A 10,802-nucleotide genomic window follows, 5' to 3' on the forward strand; every position below is an offset into this window, starting at 1 on the left:
CAGGCGTAGTGGTGGGCACCTGTGATCCCAGCTACTCAGGAGGCTGAGGCAGGAGAATTGCTTGAACCCAGGAGGCAGAGGTTGCAGTTAGTGGAGATCACGCCACTGCACTCCAGCCTGGGTGACAGAGCAAGACTCCATCTAAAAAAAAAAAAAAAAGGACTTCTGTGATTACATTGGGTACACCCTGATAGTGGGCTGTGTACTCTGGACAATACCGTGACCATACACTGCCTTGCCTTGCCTTTTCTCTGACTCTTTTTTTTTTTTTTGAGACGGAGTTTTGCTCTCGTTACCCAGGCTGGAGTGCAATGGCGCAATCTCGGCTCACCGCAACCTCCGCCTCCTGGGTTCAGGCAATTCTCCTGCCTCAGCCTCCTGAGTAGCTGGGATTACAGGCACGCGCCACCATGCCCAGCTAATTTTTTTTTTGTATTTTTAGTAGAGATGGGGTTTCACCGTGTTGACCAGGATGGTCTGGATCTCTTGACCTCGTGATCCACCCACCTCAGCCTCCCAAAGTTCTGGGATTACAGGCGTGAGCCACCACGCCCGGCTCTCTGACTCTTTCTAATAGGTCTTACCACCCTGGCAGGACTATTAACGCTGCCAGAGCAGAGGCTGTGTCTAAAGCTTCCTGGGGACTCTCAAGCTCCCCACAGTGGTCTTGGGCTGGGCACACTGGATATGTTTCACAGTTTGTTGAATTGGGTGTGTATTTTCTGAAGACCAGGGCTGGATCCAGCAACAAATGTGTAGTCTAGAGAAAGCTGGGGGAGTTGGAATCTAAAAGGACAGGCTTACATCTACCTGGGCCCCTTATCACAGTGTCTGTAGGCAGCTCTTGCTGCCTCTCTGAGCCTCTTTACCCACACAATGAAGATGGTAAACAGTATTCACAGAAATGTGACCATAGAGATGCTGTAGTCTAATAATAAAAATAAGTTGTCAGCCCTTACTAGGTGCCAGAAACTGTGCTAGGCACACTTCCTTCATTTAGCCGGATGATGTGGATTCCATTATTCTCTCTACTTTATGGACAAGTAACTGAGTCTCAGGAAGGATGTGGAGCTTGCCTAAGGTCACATCTGGTCAGGGGCATGAGCAGAACTGAAATTTAAACCCAGGACAATCTGGTTCTGAAAGTCACTGGAATGTTCCAGCACAGTGGTTCTCCAGCTTAAGCGTGCATCAGAATCCCCTGAGGGCCTAGCTGACACATAGATATCTGGGCCTTCCTTTCTTCCCTCAGGGGTCGCTGCAGCTGGGACTACAGGCACAACATGCCAGGCCTGGCTAATTTTTTGGTACATTTTGTGGAGACAAGGTCTTGCTTTGTTGCCCAGGTTGGTCTTGAACTCCTGGACTCAAGCATGCCTGTCCCCTCAGCCTTCCAAAGTGCTGGGGTTACAGGCAGGAGTGAGCCACCACACCCAGCCTGAACTGGATTTCTTTTTCTTTTTTTTGAGACGGAGTCTTGCTCTTTTCACCCAGGCTAGAGTGCAGTGGTGCGATCTTGGCTCACTGCAACCTCTGCCTCCCGGGTTCAAGAGATTCTCGTGCCTCAGCCTCATGAGTAGCTGGGATTACAGGCATCTGCCACCACACCCAGCTAATTTTTTAGTAGAGACGGGATTTCACCGTAGTGGCCAGGCTAGTCTCGAACTCCTGACCTCAGGTGATCCGCCTGCCTCGGCTTCCCAAAGTGCTGGGCTTACAGGGCTGAGCCACTGCTCCCGGCCGTGAATTGGATTTCCAAGTTCCCAAGCAATGTGGATACTGCAGCTCTAGAACCACGACTTCAGGACCGCTTCCTAGCTTCCCTGCTCTAGAAAATAGTAGGAACGAAGAAGAGGGCAGTTAAATAAAAGACTAAGTCGGGCGCGGTGGTTCGTGCCTGTAGTCCCAGCTACTCCGAAGACTGAGGGGAAAGCAGGAGGATTGCTTGAGCCCAGGAGTTGGAGGATGCGGTGAGCTATGATTGTGCCACTGCACTTCAGCCGGGACGACAGAATGAGATTCCATCTCTAAAATAATAAGAATAAATAATAATTAAAAATTAAAGACTAAACCTATAAATGTTGTTAGGCCAAATGGTGTCCTCGCATGAAGTTACGGGCATGGGTTCAAATGTGGACTCTGCCATAACCATGTACATAAAGAGGCATACACCCGAGGTCTCGCCGGTGTAGCCCTTGGCGTTATTCCAAGACCAGCGTCTTCTGTACGCTTACTCTGGGGTTCAGACTTCCGCGCCCCTGGCCGGCGGTGGCGCGCCGCCCCCGCGCCTCTCTCCAGCCCTGAGCTCTCTGCTACCGAAAGTGGCCGGGCAAGCGTTGTCATGACAGCGCCGCGGGTGGGGATGCGGGAGGCAGGGCGCGCCGGCCCGCTAGCCCCTTTGTGCGGAAGGGGCGGCGGTATGCTCCCCTCAGCCCGGCTGCACCCCGCTTTCCCGGCCAGGACTTTGGGCGGGGGTAAGGGGAGGGTTAGGTGTGGGGCTGCAGGGGCGCAAGGAGGCGGGAGGAGGGTGGAGGCGAGGGCCGCGGGTGGGGCGCCTCCGCCCGCCAGCCGCTCCCGCATTAAAATTTCATGGGCGCTGCAGCAGCTACAAAGACGACGCCGGCTGCGCTCGGGGGACCGGAGGGAGGGAGGCTGCGGACGAGTGCGGGGAGGAGTTTAAGGTGGGAGGTGCTTGCAGGGGCTCCCCTAGTTCTGCACTGTGAGCCGGGGCACAAAGAGCCCTCTGCACTCGCGCCGCAGGACCGCGGACCCGAGGTAAGACGTCGCCCTGTGCTAGCAGCCTTCCTTCCCAAGCGCCCTCGTCCCCGAAAGGGGAACAGCCGAATTCCCCGAGGCTGGGGTCTAGGGTAGGTCCCAGAATCCAGGGACTGGGTTCAGGGGTGGAAGACGCCTCCTGAAGTCCCCGGCGTTTGATGGATGAAGACGCTTTGCAGCCTGTAATTGTCAAACACAGCCAGGACTCTGGCCGGGATGCGGGCGGGCGATGAGTCCGGGAAAAGGGAGAATGCTTTGGGAGTCCAGTGCGAATGGGGGTCTTGCAGTCATGATTGTGAGAGGTAACAAAGACCCTTCTCTTCCGACGACAGGAGACCGAATTTGGGAGGTGGGCCCGCGAACCTTCTCGGCTCACCAGGTGAGCAGTTGACTGGCCAAGTCATGGAGATACCAGAGGGTCTCAAACTGGAGGTGAGTGTGGGGTAGCGGGGCAGGGTCCTTGAGCTACCCTTCCCTCATCCCAGCCCGCCTCCTCCCCCCAGAGCCTGCCATTCCTTCACTTCCTGTACTCAAATCCCAGTTGTCCGGCTTCCAATTTGGCTCCCAAAGGATGGAGAGGGCTGGTAACTTACCCTCGCTGAAAATAACAGTGACATCAGTTTATGGAGAGGTTACTCTACGCCAGGGACCTGCTTGGTGCTTTGCAAACGTTATCACAACAATTCCACGAGGTGATAAGGAACAAACCCATTTTAAAGACGGAGAAATGGAGATTTAGAGAGGGTTATCGACAGGTCCAAGGTCACACAGCCAGTGACTGTGAATCAGCTATGTAGGACTCTAAAGCCCATTTGCATCTCCTAAAGGATCTGGGGAGGTCCCGGAACCCACCAGCTCGATTCTTCACCTCTCCTTGGCTCCAGGACACTCCCTGGAGAGGCTGGGAATTTGGGAGGAGAGGGGCCAGACCTTTTCCCTCTTCCAGCGGAGGGTCCTGACATAAAATTGTTTCTGGGACTGTGCAGGGGGAGGCCCGGGGGGCGCGCCCTAGATTCCCCCCCGCTCATCCCAGGCTCCAGATGCGAGGATGCCCGGCGCCTGGGATTGCTGGCGCGCACACCCCACTGCAGTGCCGCCGCGGGGAAAACGCTCCCACCTGCTGCGTGGGGAGGGGAGGAACTATGAGAGGGAGGACTGCGAGAGAACCTAAGGGAACGGCTTTGTTTTTTCTCGGTGCCAGGCTGGGACTGAGCGCGGTTCAAAGCACAACACTCGCTCTGGACTCAGTGCTTTGCAAAGCGCATTCCCATTTGGGAGCATCTGGGCGCGCCGCGATGGCCTAGGGACGGGGGCGGGGGTAGACGCAGGGCAGGGATGAGTAATTCCACTTGACAGACAGGGAAACCTGAGGACAGTGGTTCTCAGACTTTAGGGGCGTTGCTTCCAACACGCAGATGTCTGAGCCACGTGGCAAGGCGGATGAGTCAGCAGGTTTGGGGTAGGGCTGGGTATCTGATGTTTACTTAGACCTCCTCATCCTCATCCTGCAGGTGGGCAGATCCTTGGTTGAGGTAACAGTGCCCCCACGTCGCCCTTCACCTTTCTAGGCAGAACCATCCAGCAGTCTGGGCAAACCATTTCCCGACACTTTGCCAGCTCCTAGCTTTGGGTGGCATTGAATTGATCCCACTCTAACTTTGGTTAATTTCATGTTGAAAGCATTTTATGTAAACACCTTCCATGTCCCCCATGCCCTCCGATTTTACTATTTAGTGACCCTTTCCATTGAGAACTGTTCTGAAATCTACTCATTTTAAGCCTTGACCTCACTCCTTAACAGAGGAGAATGGTGAAGTCTTCAGTGTCCCCCAGAACAACCACAACCCCTTACTGCCAGCTTTAGGAGAATGGTTCCCTATGCTTGCACGAACAGTGAGAATTTTGGGCTGGGCATGGTGGCTCACATCTGCAATTCAGCACTTTGGGAGGCTGAGGTGGGAGGACGGCTTGGCCCAGGAGTTCAAGACAAGCCTGGGTAACATGGTGAGACCCTGTCTCTAAAATAAATAAATAGAAATAAATGAGAAGTTTTATAACTTTTTGCTGATTTTTAAAAACAAATTCAATAAGTTTAATAAAAGGCATGATAATTATAGAGGATATAGAAAAGACAAAAAAAAAAAAGAAGAAGAAGAAAACTCCATTTTCTCTTTCTTTCTCCCCTTCCTTCCTCCCTCCCTCCCTTCCTTTATTTTTTCACACTCCAACATAAGTCGTCATGCTAATCCCTCCCTCCCTTCCTTCCTCTCTCTCTCTTTCCCTCCCTCCCTCCCTTTCTCTCTTTCTTTCTTTCTTTCTCTTTCTCTTTCTCTCTCACTCTTTCTTCTTTCTCTCTTTATTTCAACAGAGTCTTACTCTTTGCCCAGGCTGCAGTGCAGTGGTGTGATCTTTGGCTCATCACAACCTCCACTTCCCGGGTTCAAGTGATTCTTGTGCCTCAGCCTCTCAAGTACCTGGGAACACAGGCATGCACCACCATGCCCGGCTAATATTTGTATTTTTCGTAGATCTGGGGTTTTGCCATGTTGGCCAAGCTGGTCTTGAACTCCTGACCTCAAGTGATCTGCCTGCCTCAGCTTCCCCAAATGCTGGGATTACTGGTGTGAGCCACCATACCCAGCCTGAAAACTCCATTTTCATGTATTTCTCTCTGGTATATTTTCTATTATTGAAAATAATAATGGAAATTAGCCAGGCGCAGTGGCTCGTGCCTGTAATTCTAGCACTTTTGGAAGGTGAGGTGGGTAGATCACCTGAGGTCAGGAGTTCGAGACTAGCCTGGTCAACATGGCAAAACCCAGTCTCTACTAAAAATACAAAAATTAACTGGGCATGGTGGCATATGCCTGTAGTCCCATCTACTCTGGAGGCTGAGGCAGGAGGATCACTTGAACATGGGAGATGGAGGTTGCAGTGAGCAGAGATTATGCCACTGCACCCCAGCCTGGGCAACAGAGTGAGACTGCCTCAAAAAAAGAAAAAAAGAAAAAGAAAGAGAAATTGCATTATATGTATACTGCTTTTGAAAAGTTACATCAGATATGTTTCTCCATGTTATTATGACCTTTGCAGAAACCATCATGAGAGATTTCAGTGTTGCATGGAGGAGATAAACATGCTCTCCTTCGTCAGTTCCCTATTGTTGGTCCTGCTAGTTGTTTTCAATTTTTCTTTTCTTCCGCGTCTTCATTTTAAGGTCCTTTTTCTCTGGCTGTGATCCATGCTTCTTCCCCGGGCAGGATGACAGTCTTTGAATTTCCTTATTCATCAAGGCAGTGCAGTGTGGTGGAAGGAGACTCAGCTGAGAGTTATGCAGGTCAGTGTGCAGATCCACCTGTGTCCACTTCAGTCAGGAAGTCACGTCCCTTCTCTGAACCTCAGTTTCCTCGTCTATAAAGTAGACATCACAATCCCAATTTTAAAAAGCAACAATGAGCCTACAAACCAGCGCATGTTGGGTGCAGTGTAGGTGCTTAATAAAGCTAATGAATGCCATCATGCACCCACTGGATGCCAACTGAGTTCATTTACATGGTACCTGAGTCTTGTATGGATACTTAGTCATTTGCTTTTATTTCTGTTGAGGCTGCTGGTTCGTCTCCTGGGTGATTATTAGCCTGTTTGAGCAGCGTGTTTCTGGGGCATTGGGTCCATTGTGCAGATTCAATGGGCTTCTGAATAACTTGTAGGCTAGTCTTTTGTTTCAAGAGCACCCCTTCCCTTGTCTCTGAGGCCTGAATCATCTGTCAGCTCAAGCTCTGAGGAACAATAGCCAGAGATTCTCAGGGGCAGAGGCCAAGTCTGGCTGAGGGTGACATCTGTCTCCCTATCCCATTCTACTCTGATCAGATCAGATGAGGCAGGTGTCCCCTTATCCCTTGTGGTGACAGGTGGGCCCCTCTGGAAGCTACTGGATGAGTCATGGAAGGGAGGGGTGTGCTGAACTATTGTGTACTCAAAGGGTGTGCAGAAGATAATTAGTAGTAACCAGCCCTAACTACCGCTCTGTTACCATTTACCAAGCTTCTTGCTCAGTGCTCCCTCATAGAGACTCCATGATAAGGCAGGGAATTCGCCATTGCAGAGAAACAGGTTCAGAGAGGTGAAGTGATGAGCTCAGGGCCACACGGCGAATTAGCTGTGGAGTCAGGATTTCAACCCATGTCTGGTTTGACTCTGAAACGTGTGTTTGTAACTACTACAGAATGCCACTCTTTTAAAAGTGAGCTCAATCAGTTGCCTATAGACTGTGAAAGCAACCGGAATAAACTGAACAGAGATGATTTATCAATTACAGGCCAGTTTTCTCACAGTAATGGTAATGCAGATGGCCACAGAGTTTGCAGTTTACACATACCTTCCTCAGATCTGTTCTCATTTAATCCATATATATATGGATCTATATATATCCATCCATCTATCTATATATATAGATCCGCTCTGTCATCCAGGCTGGAATGCAGTGGAGCAGTCTCGGTTCACTGCAGCCTCTACTTCCTGGGCTAAAGTGGGCCTCCTGCTGCAGCCTCCCAAATAGCCACAGCCGCAGGTACACGCAACCACGCCCAACTAATTCTTGAATTTTTTTGTAGAGACAGAGCCTCCATCTGTTGCCCAGGCTGATTGTGAGCTCCTGGCCTCAAGCGATTCTCCTGCCTCTGCTTCCCAAAGTGTTGAGATTACATTGTGAGCCACTGCACCCTGTCCCTGTTCCTATTTGAACAGGCTCCTGCCCCTCCAACAGGCCTGTTTAGAATCTCCGTTGCCTTATTTTCTAACTGAACCTCGGTTTCCTCATCGGTAAAGTGGGGATGATAAAACCCAGCTTGTTTTGCCATGTAGATAAAGACACTCCCAATTAGGATCTGTTCTTAGTAAATGTTAGTTTAGCTTCCTTTCCCTCCTTCTTGCTTTTCTTTCCTCTCTCTCCACCTCAGGGCTTCCCTTGTTTGAAGGAGATTTGAATTTCGAATCTCCTCTTTTGTGGACATTGTGTTTGAATTCATCAAGAAACAGCGGTTATCCTTCTCTGCAGAAGCATCGGTTTTCCCCAGTGCGTCTCTTGTGAGGCGCTTGGCACATTTCATTATTCCCTGGGGCTTCCGTTACCTGTGGGCACGGGCTCATCCAAGGCAATTTGGGCCAACATCTCTTGAATGTCTCAGCTCTCAGAGTAGCGATTTTATTCCAGAGTCAGGGAAAAAGACCAAAAACTCAGAGGGATTTGAAAATGCAACAAATGTAGGTTTCCCTGGCAGCTGCCCATCTGTTACTAGGAATAGTGCATGCTTGTTTTGGGGAAAAATGAATATCCTGGGTGGTGTTCATGAACTAATGGTAATAATAGTGCTGTAAGAAAATGGCAGAATTCAAGCTAAGTCTCATTCATCTTCTCATTCGATCCTCATGACGCCCCTGTGAGGTGGGCACTGTTATTATCCTATTGTGGATTAGGAGATCGAGGCTCACTGCGGGTGAAGGACTTGCTCGAGGTCACACAGTGTGCTAGTGGCAGAGCAGCACAGGAATCCAGGCCATAAAGCCTGTGTTAGGATGTAATTGTTGACACTGGCCTGAACAAAATACCTCCTTGTGGCCGGGCGCAGTGGTTCACGCCAGTAATCCCAGCACTTTGGGAGGCCGAGGCAGGTGGATCACGAGGTCAAGAGATCGAGACCATCCTGGCCAACATGGTGAAACCCCATCTCTACTGAAAAATACAAAAATTAGCTGGGCGTAGTGGTGCGCGCCTATAGTCCCAGCTACTTGGGAGGCTGAGGCAGGAGAATTGCTTGAACCCAGGAGGCGGAGGTTGCAGTGAGCTGAGATTGTGCCACTGCACTCCAGCCTGGTGCCTGGTGACAGAACAAGACTCTGTCTCAAAAAAAAAAAAAATACCTCCTTGTTTCCTGGTTTGCTTTTGGTCTGCAGCTGAGGAGATCAGTTTTGGGCAATGCTGTGATTTGAAATGGGACCTTGGCATCTATTCTTCAGTGAGCCCACAGGTACGTATTTATTCTCTCACTCCTGTCTCTTTTTCTTTTGGTGACAGTTGGAGGCATCTGTCCACCCACATGGTTCCAGACACCTTCATGTGGCCACCATGACCCCATCAGCATCACGGGAGTAGCCAAGGTGATCCTCCCCCTCTTCCTGTGTACACTGGGGTTGGCAGAGACCACCTCATGCTTTGAGGTCAGATCCACCACAAAATCCATGTGTACTGAGACCTCCTGAATCTTAGAGGTGGGAGAGACCTCTGATGACTCTCTGGGTTCCTGTTCCTCAATCATGCCTTTCCCGATTGACCTTGGCTTGAAGTGTGGTGGTCTGTGTGGCCTAGTGAGAGCTGAGATGATGAGGCCCTGGTGCCCACAGCCAGTTCTCTGTGTGGCCTTTGATCTGGCGCCTCTTAGTTCCATTCCTCTTTTATCACATATAAACGAGTTTTGCAAAAACAACCTTATTGCGGTGTAATTTACATACAAGGAAATGCACCCATTTAAAGCACACATTTCAGTGTGTTTTGACAAATGTATACACCTGTGTAACCATCGCCACAATCAGGATGTAGCACATTTTCATCGCTCTAAAATGTTCCCCTGTATTCCTTCCCAGCCAATCCCCTCTCAGCCTCAGTGCCAGCCCCAGGAAACCACTGACCTTCTTTCTCTGAAGTAGATTGGATTTTTTTTTTATGTTCCATATATATATGGAAGCTTCTGTGTTCAACTTTTTTTTTTGCTGAGCAGAATGCTTTTGAGGCTCATCCTTTTTTTTTTTTTTTTTCCCGAGACAAGATCTCACTCTGTTGTGAGGGCTGCAGTGCAGTGGCACCGTCTCAAGTGACTGCAACCTCTGCCTGCCGGGTTCAAGTGATTCTCCTGTCTCAGTCTTTTGAGTAGCTGGGAATGCAAGTGTGCGCCACCACGCCCGGCTGATTTTTGTATTTTTAGTACAGATGGGTTTTTGCCATGTTGGCCGGGCTGGTCTCGAACTCCTGACCTCAAGTGATCTGCTTGCCTCGGCTTCCCAAAGTGCTGGGACTGCAGGCGTGACCCATCGTGCCCAGCTGAGGCTCATGCTTCCTGTTACTTGTCTCAGTAGTTCAATTCCTGTTCTGTCCAATTTTATTGAGGCATAGTTTTTGTTGTAGTTTTTTTAGATGGAATCTTGCTCTGTTGTCCTTTCCTGGAGTGCAGTGGTGCAATCTCGGCTCACTGCCACTTCCACCACCCGGGTTCATGCCATTCTCCTGTCTCAGCCTCCCGAGTAGCTGGGACTACAGGCATGTGCCACCAAGCCCAGCTAATATTTTTTTGTATCTTTAGTAGAGATGGGGTTTCACTGTGTTAGCCAGGATGGTCTCAATCTCCTGACCTCGTGGTCTGCCCACCTCAGCCTCCCAAAGTGCTGAGATTACAGGTGTGAGCCACCACTCTTGTTGCCCAGGCTGGAGTGCAATGGCACGATCTCGGCTCACTGAAACCTCTGTCTCCTGGTTTCAAGCGATTCTTCCGCCTCAGCCTCCCGAGTAGCTGGGACCACAGGCGTGTGCCACCACACCCGGCTAATTTTGTATTTTTAGTAGAGATGGCATTTCTCCATGTTGGCCAGGATGGTCTCGAACTCCTGACCTCAGGTGATCCATCTGCCTCAGCCTCCCAAAGTGCTGGGATTACAGGCGTGAGTCACCGTGCGCAGCAGAGGCATGGTGTAAATGTCATATAACTCGCACGTTCAATGATTTTTAGTAAATGTACCGAGTTGTGCAACCTTCACCATAAATCAGTTTTAGAACAGTTCTGCTACCCCGATAAGATCTCTCATACCCATTTACCATTCATCTGCATCCCATCCCTAACCCCGGGAACCATGAATCTATTTCTCATCTCTGTAGATTTTCCTTTTCTGGATATTTTGTATAAACGAGATCATACAGTATGTGTTCTGCTGAGCCTGGCTTCTTTCCCTTAGCGTGATGTTTGCGAGGTTCATCCGTGTTG

At 50.1% G+C, this 10,802-nt stretch overlaps 1 long non-coding RNA gene across 19 annotated transcripts in view; it reads left to right on the forward strand.

The window, feature by feature from the left end:
* Positions 1-2,671: 2,671 nt before the first annotated feature.
* LOC105725775 (uncharacterized) overlaps positions 2,672-10,802 on the forward strand; it is a 277,480-nt gene continuing 269,349 nt past the window's right edge. For 16 of the 19 annotated variants that reach the window (XR_010339338.1, XR_010339333.1, XR_010339335.1 and 13 more), the window contains exons 1-3: positions 2,672-2,775; positions 3,108-3,207; positions 8,849-8,931. This is a non-coding gene — a long non-coding RNA (uncharacterized LOC105725775). Of the gene's footprint in view, positions 2,776-3,107; positions 3,208-5,992; positions 6,113-8,727; positions 8,802-8,848; positions 8,932-10,802 lie in introns of all 19 variants that reach the window. The other 3 variants (XR_010339342.1, XR_010339332.1, XR_010339343.1) reach the window with 3 other exon arrangements.

Source organism: Aotus nancymaae, unplaced genomic scaffold (genome assembly GCF_030222135.1).
Source record: "Aotus nancymaae isolate 86718 unplaced genomic scaffold, 86718_ANA_hifiasm-v0.15.2.pri h1tg000076l, whole genome shotgun sequence".
Taxonomy (NCBI): domain Eukaryota; kingdom Metazoa; phylum Chordata; class Mammalia; order Primates; family Aotidae; genus Aotus; species Aotus nancymaae.